The sequence below is a fragment of the Martes martes genome, assembly GCF_963455335.1.
Source record: "Martes martes genome assembly, chromosome: 10".
NCBI classification, from domain to species: domain Eukaryota; kingdom Metazoa; phylum Chordata; class Mammalia; order Carnivora; family Mustelidae; genus Martes; species Martes martes.
The window spans coordinates 14,399,504-14,412,090 of NC_137898.1; the positions used below are offsets into that span (position 1 = coordinate 14,399,504).

The 12,587-nt window shown below is 36.5% G+C and overlaps 1 pseudogene across 1 annotated transcript; it reads left to right on the forward strand.

Annotated features, from left to right (window-relative positions):
- The first annotated feature begins 778 nt into the window (after positions 1-778).
- LOC308351161 (olfactory receptor 5AK2-like) lies at positions 779-1,687 on the forward strand (annotated as a pseudogene). The gene has a single exon. The product of its transcript is annotated as an olfactory receptor 5AK2-like (transcript).
- Positions 1,688-12,587: the final 10,900 nt, after the last annotated feature.

A 12,587-nucleotide genomic window follows, 5' to 3' on the forward strand; every position in this document is an offset into this window, starting at 1 on the left:
CTCCTGCTTTGTATTATATTTGTCTGCTTTTTATGAAATTGATATTTTTGAAGTGTCTAAGCCAGTTAATTTGTAGAATTTCCTATCATCCAGATTTTTTCAAGTTGCTTCATGATGAATAGATCCAAGAGAACCATTTTTGGCAGTAAAACATGAGTGATTTTGTTGTCCTCCCTTCTATATATGCACATGTATATGCATGTGTGTACATACATAAAATGAGAGGACTATCTGGCATGTAAAGATGGGAGTTGTATGCTAAGGATAGTTGTAGAAAGACATTCTGAAGTCAAACATGTGTAAACCATGACCAGATCTCAAAAAATTTGTCTAATTCATGCTACTAATTTCAGGATCTTGACCAGGATTAGATGGATAAATGGTTGAAAAAACCTGCAAGTAAAGGAGAGGTGCAAAATCATACTTGATTATTGTTGCCAGCAAATATGGATACCTGTTTAATATACCTGTTTAATATAGTGGAAACATGTGTTAATCTATGTTTCTTAGAATCACACATATTAGAAGTGGACCTTCTATGAGATCTTCATTTTTGAAAATGAATCCATGGCTCACATATCACTTTTTATGTGGTGATTACTTATCAGGGAAGTAGTAGAAATACAGAAAACAATAAATTTTTTGGTGAGTGTTTGCCATAAGAAATGAACTCAAAAACAGGTGGCTGAAATATAAGAAACTTCTTTTAAGAAGTTGCAAAGATTTTCTTTCTGTTCTTGGTCATCTTCTTCTTGGTCCTTTCTAGACTTCAGTAGCCATGACAAAAGAAAACAGCACTGAAGTGACTGAATTCTTTCTTCTGGGATTTGGTGCCCTATACAAGTTTTGATACATCCTCTTCATTGTATTTCTGGTCATCTGTGTGACCACCATGGAATGATCCTACTCACCAAGGCAGATTCCAGATTTCAAACATCTATGTACTTTCTCCTACAACATTTGGCCTTTGTTGACATTTGTTATTCCTCTGCTATCATTTCCAAGATGCTGAAAAACTTCGTATTAGAAAATAAGTCTATATCATTTGAGGGCTGTGTAATGCAATTAATGGTTTATGCAACATTTGCACCCAGTGACTGCTACGTCCTGGCTGCTGTGGTAATGGACCATTGGGTAGCCTTCTGTAACCCACTTCACTATCTCACAGTCATGTCCCAAAGAGTCTGCCCCCAATTGGTAGCTTGTTCATATGTCATGGGTTCAATAAATGCTTCTGTGCATACAGGTTTTACATTTTCACTGTACTTCTGCAAATCCAATACCATCAATCACTTTTTCTTTGATGTTCCCCCAATTCTCAGTCTTTCATGCTCTAACATTGACATCAACATCATGCTCCTTGTCTTTGTGGTATTTAACTTGATGTTCACTGTGTTGGTTGTCATCTTTTCCTACATATATCATGGCTGCCATCCTGAAGATGTCTTCTGCTGCAGGAAAGAAAAAAGCCTTCACCACATGTGCCTCCCACCTGATAGCAGTATTTAGTTCCTGTACAACCTATCATACAGGTACTTACAGCCTTAGGCTAACAATTCCTAGGAGAATATGAAAGTGGCCTCTCTTTTATGGCATTGTGATACCCATTTTGAACCCCCTTGTCTATAGCCTGAGAAATAAGGAGGTAAAAGAAGCTCCAAAAGTGATGAAGAAAAAGTTCTTCTAGGCTGGGCCCAAGTTTTTAAAATTCAGCACATCAGAGCATCAAGTAGGGATATTTGACCTTGTGTAATGTTTCTAAAGTTGGGAACACATTCACGTCTTAAGCCAATGTTTTTCAATAGGTAAGTTCTTAAGATGCAAGAAATAACGTAACATCTCTTGGAACTAATTTTCCCCTGAATAGAGTTTGAGAAATATGTCTCAGACAAAATATGGCCATATTTTATTGAGATTATTTAAAATATTAAAAATACTTCATAAAGTATTTAGTTGCTTCAAATATATTTCAGATGTGTTCTTAAAGACTAGAAAACCTCAGTTTTGTATATAATCAATATTAAAATTAAAGTTCATTATTTTCCTTTCACTTAAATGACTTCCCTAAATTATTTACAAAGAAACTTTTCATATGTTCTGTTCCAATTATTGTATAAGCATGAATGTAAAATAAATGCACTGCTTTGTAAAGTCCCTTATGACTCTGGCTATACTTCCTACTTAATAGTCCAAAATTGGTTACATTCTCTAGTACTTGAAAACACTTATTTCTTCTGTGATTATGACTTATGTTTGTCATTAGTTACCCTCTTTATTCCAAATCCATCTCTTTCTTGCATAAGGTAAGGAAACCTCCAGAAATATCATCTATATTTCTCCCTACTTAAGATAGAAAACCTAGAATGTAGATTGATCCAAAAGCCTAAACAATTCACTTATGAAAGGGCATCAATCATTTTAATCTAGACAAATAACTTGAAACCATAGGAATTCAATGAGAAGTTGAAGGGAGTCCAAGAGCCCTTTGAATCAGGAAGATAAGCTGTTACCAGACGTGCTTAAGTAGGTAGATTGAGGACAAATGATAGAAACCACCACATGAATCTAAAGAGGCCATGCTCGTCACATGAAAAAACAAGTTTCACATGAAAATAACACCAGACAGACTAATGATCTGTCGGAAAATCTATTGTTAAGTAACAGCAGAAAGAAACAAAAAACAACAAGAGAAGAAGAAATATTTTTCAAATATGATATCTTGCATCCATCCTGAAAGAAGAGAAAAAATTAACCTGGAGTTGATGTGGGATGACCAGAGTCTTCCCAGCAAAGACTCCACCTTTTAAAGGAGAGACCTTCTATAAAGGGAAGGTCCAAGTACCTTCAGAGACCAGGATCAGGATCAGTTGCTAGAGAGTCATTAGCAAAGTAGACAAAGGGTGCCCTGAGACCCTGGAAAATCAGAGACTGATGTACAATATGGTGTCTATTGTTAAAATACTGTATTGTATATTAGAAATTTGCTAAGGTGGCAGAAGAAAGAAAATTGTAATCATATAAAGTGATGGATATGTCAATGAGTTTGATTGTGGTGATCATTTCACAATGAATACTTACATCAAAATATCAAGATGTACATCTCAAACATATATAAACTTTGCCATGTATACCTCAGTAAAGCTGGAGGGGAAAGATGATGAAGCAAAAACTTGGTACATTTTGGGAAGTCTAAATGGCCAAATTGGAAATAGGGTGCAAAATGGAGAGTCACACAGTACTCTCCATTCAATACCAAGATGAAAGAAATCCCAAAAGAAAATAAGTTCTGTGACAAATGGACACAAGCAATGAAATCTGTGAAATTTATATGAAGGAGGAAATGGTTGATCTGAGCTGTGACAGGGAATGGTAAGGGATTGTTAGCACTTATCCAAAAGAAAAACTTCCCTTTCCACATAGAGAGTAGTAACGGTCTGATGCATAATCATACATTGTTTCATCAATCGCCAGCTACACCTTATTGTTTCATTAATCATCAGCAGCCCATGATTTAAAGGGTGTTTCAGGTCTGGCAACTGTCTCTAAAACATTATGATAGAAGCTCAATTAGTCAACCCAAATTTGAAGGCGATGATTAGCAAGATGACTAACTTCACAGAAAATATTAGTCTAGACCGAGATGGAAGAAAATAAAGAATCACACACAAAAATTTAGAACAAGAAAGACACAAAGAAAAGAATACCTACAGAAGCTGAAAGACAAATTGTCTACTCACCATCCTGCTGCAAAATGTAGCTGGTTATCCATTCTCCTTTTACTCCTGTTTTGTGTGGAAGATGATGCAGTCAGGTAAGAAGATATTATACTTCTCAGCTTTCTTTGTAGCTAGGATGGCATGTGTCTTAGTTTGTTTTCCTGGGATACATACTTGGGTAAAGATAACATATGCAGGAGGTGTAAAGAATTAACCATAACCTAAAGAGTAGTCAGGTCTATGTCTTCAGCTAATGGGGTGATCTGTAAGCCCCTGGAATATCATTCCCAACAGGAGTATCTTTGTTTGCCTGGAGAATTTGGCCACTGAACAACCTAACATTGTGATTTATGATAGAAGCTTTGAGACACGCCTCATTAGTTCTAACTTTCAGAGAGACTTGGAGGCTAAAGTTGGGAATGAGAAATCAGCCACATGAGAAATATGTCATACCTAGAACCATAAAGAATCTGGATATTAAAGGTGAGTCTCCCAGGTCAGTAGTACTCCATGTAGCAGTGTTGCTACATGCTGATGTTCAGGAGGGTAATACGGCTCTGAGGACGATGAAATTTTTGTGTTTGGATCCTCACAAACTTTGCCCTATACATTTCTTCCTTTGGTTACTTTTAATTTGTATCTTTTTATTATAGTAAAACTAAAATTATATGTATAGTTCTTTCCTGATGTGTTAGCCAGTTTGGACTCTATTACAAATTACCATAGACTGAGTGGCTTCTGAAAAACAGAAATTTGGTTCTGGAAGTTAGAAGTCTGAGATCAGGGTGTCAACATGGTCAGGGCCTAGCGAGAACCGCCTTCTGGATGGCAGACTGCCAACCTCTGCTGTGTCCTCAGTAATAGAAAAAGATCTAGAGAGCTCTCTGGGGTCTCTTCTATAAGAGCATGAATCCCACTCATCAGGACTACACCCTTGAGATGGGCCTCCTCCAAAACCTTCACCTCCTGATACCATCACATTGAAGATTAGGATTTTGACAGAAGGATTTGGACGGACACAAACATTCAGTCCATATCACCAGAGTTCAGTGTGTCATTCTAATGAATTGCCAAGCCTGAGGGTGATTGTGGAAAAGCCCCCACATTTGTAACCAGCTACAAATGGGGGTGTCCCTAGGGACCCCTGGACTTTTGACTGGTGTCTGAAGTGACATCAGTCCAATGGGAACAGTTTGCCCACACTGTGCAATTTGCTAACCTTTTGGGTGGGAGTTATCCCAAGCAACAGAGAGCAGGAAGCATGAGATATAGAAAAACAGGAGTAAGGAAAGGGCAAATAACTTAGCAGGCTTACACCCTGGAAACTAGAACTCAGTCTCAGTCCCTGAAGGACAAGACTGTTATTCAATCCTTCTGCCCCATTGCATGGAGGTCACCCAAGGTCGTCCTCAGGCTTCAGAGACATTCCTGAGGTAGAGAAGCAGAGAGATACTATAGGAAACCACTCACTAGTAACACACAGCACTGTCCACCACAGATGCATGAAATCAAATAGCTGAGGAGATGTAGTACAAGACACTGAGACCTCTGCTACCCATATAACACATTTCCAGCCAGTGAGATGTGAGGGAAAATCTGCCGGATTGGGGGAAAGCTTGCATTTTCCTAATAAAGAGCATATATTTATATTCATATTCATATACACAAATATATGGTTGTCACCCTACCTTCCTGGATCCTTTTTTCTGCTTTGAAAGGGAATGTGGTTTCTAGAACTATAGTAGACCGGTCAGACTGTGAGGCAACCAGCATATGGGAAAGATTAAGCAAATTAGAAAAGTGCAAGTCAATGAATGACTAAAAAGAATAGTTTGACCTATGACTAGTTTTACTTGAGTTTTAAGAAAATGAGAAGCTACTAATGTCATCTGTCAATTTAATTTGGGGGGAAAATATGACAGACAATAAGAAAATGAAATGTCAAGACCAATTAAGCTTATTTTAACTGGTTGGTGAATTCAATTTCAAATTTGTAAGATGGATTTTGATTCAATACTTTGGTTTTATTATTCTAAATCTCTAATATAATTGCCTCTGTGTGTATTCTTTTAGATTAAGGTGTGATTTTCAAATAAAAATGGATTTTACCCAAATTTTCATAGTAAAAGTAATGCCTCCATAGGTTTTCCTTCAAAACGTTACATGACAATTATGACAATTATTTTATCTACTGTATTTTTATTTTGTTAGAACTCACATCAGCAAAAATTGGATACTTAAAAATTTGAGATCAATCATGTCAAATGAAATTAAATAATTCCAGACAAAAATAATTACTTTTTCTATGTAAAAAAAAAAAAAAAAAAAGTACAAGTCAAAACTTCCAAACTATTGTTATAAAGGAAAAATAAGTCCCTGTTTTGGGGACCCAAAGTAAATTGTTTTTTTTTTTGTCCTACCAGGAGTAAAACACACTCCTAACTGAGACATTTGTCATACGATAAGTAATATCAAATGTCGATTCACCAGTCCTTTGACTATAATTCTCCTTCACAGGTATGGTTGTTAATCAAAAGCTACAGACACTGAATCTAGCCGTCTACTCTCACTGATTAAAGGTTTAACCCTAGCAACTTTATAGCCAAAAAACCTCAAAACAACTCATTCCACAGATTGTTATCTGAAACATTCTTATGGCATAAAATGCAATTGGAAGAAAGAAATTACCTAGGGCTTGTTTTCAAAATACATACATTTTGTTTTCAAAATATATACATTTTTAGAAAAAAAAGAAGAGATTAAAAGTAGATATTTTTTCTTCAAATAAAGTGATCAAAGTGTTAATAGAAAATATGTACCATTCTATACACAAAGATAAACTCAAAATGGATGAAAGACCTCAATGTGAGACAGGAATCCATCAAAATTCTAGAGGAGAACTTAGGCAGTAACTTCTTTGACATTGGCCACAGCAACTTCTTTCAAGACATGTCTCTAAAGGCAAAGGATACGAAAGCAAAAATGAACTTTTGGGACTTCATCAAGATAAAAAGCTTCTGCACAACAGAGGAAATGGTCAACAAAACTAAGAGGCAACCCACAGAATGAGAGAAGATATTTGCAAATGACACTTCAGATAAAGGACTGGTATCCAAGATCTATAAAGAACTTCTCAAACTCAACACCCAAAAAACAAATAATCTAGTCAATAAATGGGCAGAAGACATGAACAGACACTTCTCCAAAGGTGACATACAAGTGGCCAACACACACATGAAAAAATGTTCAACATCACTAGCCATCAGGGAAATACAAATCAAAACCACATTGAGATAATACCTTACACCAGTTAAAATGGCAAAAATTAACAAGACAAGAAACAACAAATGTTGGAGATGATGTGAAGAAAGGGGAACCCTCTTACACTGTTGGCGGAATGCAAGCTGGTGGAGCCACTCTGGAAAACAGTATGGAGGTTCCTCAAGATGTTAAAATTAAAATTAAAATTAGAGCTACCCTACAACCCACAATTGCACCACTAGGCATTTACTCCAAAGATACAGATGTAGTGAAAAGAAGGGGCACCTGTACCCCAATGTTCATAGCAACAATGTCCACAATAGACAAATGTTGGAAGGAGTTGAGATGCCCTTCAAGAGATGAATGGATAAAAGTGTGGTTCATATACACAATGGCATGTTACTCAGGCATCAGAAAGGATGAATATCTACCATTTGCATTGACACTCATGGAACTGGAGGGTCTTATGCTAAGCCAAATAAGTCAAGCAGAGAAAGACAACTACCATATGGTTTCAATCATATGTGGAACATAAGGAATAGCACAGAAGACTGCAGGGGAAGGGAGGGAAAACTAAGTGGGAAGAACTCAGAGAGGGAGACAAACTATAAGAGACTCTGGACTCCAGGAAAAAAACTGAGGGTTGCATAAGGGAGGGAGTTGGGTGGATGGGGTAACCGGGTGATGGGTATTAAGGAGGCTCATCACAACACATATTGTGATGAGCACTGGGTGTTATACACAACTAATGAATCATTGAACACCACATCAAAAACTAATGCTGTACTGTATGTTGGCTAACTGAACATAATAATAATAAAAAATATATATGTTTAAATAGTAGTAACCCTCTTCATCACATTAGGAGCCTATGCCCTTAAGTTTAGACTAACTTTGAAATTTTTTTCAAATAACCATGTTTTTTGCTGACTATGGTGACAAGGTCAACTTTCTGGATCTAAACACAGATTCTTAGACATATTAAAAATTGTCCAACCTGGGGTGCCTGGATGGTTCAGTTGATTATTGATTCTTGGTTTCCACTTGGGTCATGATCTCTTGGGTCCTGAGATTGAGCCCCACCTCCAGCTTCACACTCAGTGGGGAAACAGCTTGATGATTCTCTCCCTCTCCCTCTCCCCACACTCTCTCTCAAATAAATAAATCTTTTTCAAAAAATTGTTCAGCCTGATTTATAACAAAAAAAAAAATTTAAAGAGTTGTTTTATAACAAAGCAACACACACACACACACACACACCCCTAATGCCAGTAACATGAATTAAATTTATCCTTTCTAGAAAGCTTAAAAGTTTTCAGCAGAAAATAACTACTAACTGTTGTTTATTCCAATCCAACTCAGCCCCCAGAATCTCAGATTCTTGAGGGAGCTAATATTGATCCCTTAGGCCCTAGCTATAAACTCCCCAATTAGAAGAAAGCACACAGAAAGACCCTGGAGGCAATCAGCCAGCATTGGCTGCAGAAAGAGAATCTGGAAGCAACTCTGGTGTAAGTAAAACAAAGCAAATCCCATTTTTCAAAATCAGCCTCATATCATCCCACTGAGTGCTAGAAATATTTCACCCAAGACCATGGATAAGCCCTTCATCCCTGGTGATCTAATGACAGTGGAGGGAGGGATCTGAATTGGACTGGATATGAATGAACAATGATTAAAAGATTAAAAGAATAAATAAATGAAAGCTATTTTCATACATTACTTGCATGGGCTATTATGACCAATTCTGAGTAACCATTCGATGCCGGGCCCTGTGCTGGGAATTTTACATAAATCACCTCACTTTGTCACATCATTACAAGCAGCCTTTACTTCTTTCTCTTCCTCTTCCTTTTTAAGATTTTGTTTATTTATTTGACAGACAGAGATCACAAGTAGCCAGAGAGGCAGGCAGAGAGAGAGTGGGGAAGCAGGCTCCCCGCTGAGCAGAGAGCCTGATGCAGGGCTCCATTCTAGGACCCTGAGATCATGACCTGAGCTGAAGGCAGAGGCTTAACCCACTGAGACACCCAAGGCGCCCCTTCCTCTTCCTTCTTAAAACAGTTAAAGCTATTTCAAAAAGAAAAGGTGCTGAAGTTTTTAAGTTTAAAGACTTTCTCTCTCCACCCCCATGCCCAGGGATACCACTAAATATTTGTTATGGATCCTTCTTGAGTTTTTTCATGGATAAAGAAAGTGAGAAAAAGAGAGAATGGATGTGAATAAATGTTTAATTTTTAACAGAGTCCATACTTGGGGCACTTGGTCAGTTAATTGTCTGACTCTTTTTTTTTTTTTTAAGATTTTATTTATTTATTTGACAGAGAGAGAGACAGCAAGAGTGGAAACACAAGCAGGGGGTGGGGTGGGAGAAGAAGAAGCAGGCTCCGTGCTGAGCCGGGAGCCCAAGGTGGGGCTCAGTCTCAGGACCCTGGAATCATGACCTGAGCCAAAGGCAGAAGCTTAATGACTGAGCCATCCAGGTGCCCCAAGTGTCTGACTCTTGATTTTGGCTCAGGTCATGATCTCAGGATCCTAGGATCTAGCAATGTGAGTCTCCTTGCTCAGTGGGAGTCTGTTGGAGATTCTTTCTCTCCCTCTCCCCCCACCCCCTCTCTGTGCTCAAATAAATAAATAAATCTTTTTTTTAAAAAAAGGGTCCATGCTTTACGTCTTACTCTGCAGATTGCTTTGCTCATTTAACAATATGACAGGAGCACCTTTCTATAAGATCCTGTATTTTCATCATACTTTTTGGACAGTGTATTAATCCCACAATATGAATCTATCCTGATTTGTTTAGCTCTATTTCCAAATTTTTGTTTTACAAAAATGTTACACTGTTACAATAAAAATTATGACCTTCTAAGCAATTCTGTGATCCCATCTTATAGACAATGGAACTGAGGCCAAGGAAAGTTAAATGCACACTTTGTCTCTATGAGGTGGTGTGACCACAATTCAAGCCCAGGTCATCCTATTTCCTTTCTACCACATGGTACTGAATATAAAAGATGCTTCAGAAGCACCAGGGTTCAGTATGGGTTAATCATGTTCATAATACTCAAATATTTTTGGTAGGGGTGTGTCCCTTGTTCTGGTTTTTCATAGCTCTAGAAAATTGCTATGAAAATTGTCCCCCAATATGTCATATGTTTTATTTAAATTCAAAATGATTAAACTGAAATGGTAAATGTCATTACACTATCAAGATTTTAAGTTGAATGGACCCATGACCAATTCTAACTTCCTCTTACACGTGCTTTTACGTACTGGTGGAAACTCCTTGAAAAGACTGCACTTCAACCCATACCCCTCACTAAGTATTGAAAAGGATTATTTCTTTTTCCATCACTACAGAATTAAGCCACCCTGTTTATTCCTCATGATATTTGGAAGAACCAGATTGCCCAGGAAACATTAACAACAGGTTTAACGTGTTATACTCCCCACCACTAAAGTCACAGTCTGATCTAAAGCTATCTCATCTCAGACCTACAGCTCTGCCTGACATTACTGATATCAAGGTACAGGAGCTTTCTACTGATGTGTTGGGGATGTGGCTTTTCCTTTGTGAGGGACTTCTGTTATTGCATAGTACTTAAGGTGCATGAAAATATATTTAAGATAATGTAACAACCATCCATGGAGTCACCATCTAACTTCTGCAACTTGCCTCTTATTACTCAGCAATCCATTTGAGAAATACATCCCTGTGGATGTTGTGACATCAATTTACTGAATTTTCACTGATTTACTTAATAGTTTACATTTTTTCTATGATCAACAATGCTTCTTGTGTGTGTATGAATATATTTATATACATACATATATATACTTATATATGTAAGTTGTACATGATAAGATATTATATAATATATATATAACATATCTTAGGTAATGTAAGATATATTATACCTTATATATATGTACATATATATGTATGTTTTACCATATATATGTGTGTGTAAGATATATATATACCTCCTTGATTATGTGGTCAAGAACTTCTCTAGAATATGTACCTATGATGGAAATTCTGGAAAGCATATATTTAATTTTACTAATATCTCCGAAGTTGCCTCCAACATGATCTTGCTAATTTACCTTCTCAGCAGAAATATATGACTCCACAGCTTCACCAAAACTTGGCATTTTAAACTGAGAAATGCAAAACTATATTTCAATACAGAATTAATATACAATTATCAGATTACTAGTGAGTTGTGTGTATTTTCTCTCTTGTTTCTTAAAAAGGCATTCTCTTACTGAAGAGAATTTTTAGATTTTATTTATTCTTTTTATTTAAATTCAATTAGCCTACATATAGTAGTACATCATTAGCTTTGGATGCAGAGTTCAACAACTCATCAGTTGCAAGTAGCACCCAGTTCTTATCACACCACGTGCCCTCCTTAATGCCCATCACCCAATTACCTAACCCCCCACCCACCTCCCCTCCAGCAATCCTCAGCTTAAGAGTCTCTCATTGGCTTTTCTCTCTCTCTGATGACTTCCCACTATGCTGAGTGAAATAAATCAATCAAAGAAAGACAGTTATCATATGGTTTCACTTATATGTGGACTATAAGAAATGATGCAAGGATCATAGGGGAAGAGATTGAAAACTGAATGGGAAGTCATCAGAGAGAGTTGTATTTTCCTATTTTTGTTGACCATTTAGGTTTTCTTTCTATAATTACCCCAATTATATTATTTTGTAGATTTTTCCTATGGGATAATTTATAGAAATTCTTTATTTATACTGGATGATAATCCCTTAACATTTATGTGTACTGCAAACAAATTTACCTAAGTGAATTCTAGTCAGTATTTAGTCTTTTCTCTTTTATAATGTTGGTATTTTTAATTTAGATACGGTTCCATTTTCAATGTTTTATTTTTTGTTCATTCACGTCCTGTTTAAGTGTTTTTCTGTATATCTCAAGCATGGATATTTTGTTGTTTTATTCTCAAAGCCTTACAACTCAAATCTTTAATCCACTTGGAAATTATTTTTGTAAAATATAAAGTACAAATACAATATCTTTCTCATGTGTATAAACATTTATAGCTCCCGTTTATTGGACCATTTTTCACTCAAGTACATGCCCTTGGTTTCATACACCAAGCTTCCAATAGACCTGTAGACTTATTTATGTCTTTTTATCAAGTCCATTGATCCATTTGTCCACCCTCATATCATGCCATACCATAATGTCTTCATTATTACCACTTCTTAATAAGTTCTGATATCTGAAAGAATAAGTTCTCACCCTGTTGTCCTTTAAAAACCTTGTCTTGGAAGGGGGGTAGGGAGACAGTGGTGGGGTTATGGACATTGGGGAGGTTATGTGCTATGGTGAGTGCTGTGAAGTGTGTAAACCTGGGGATTCACAGACCTATACCCCTGGGGCTAATAATACATTATATGTTTATTAAAAATTTTTAAAAATTATTTAAAAAAATAAATAAATAAAAATTAAAAACTTATCTTAACTTTTTTAGATCTTTTCTCTCCCATATAAATATTAGAATAACTGGATCAAGTTGTATGTAAAATTCTTTCAAAATTTGGTTGGAATTACATGGAATTTATAGATTAATATG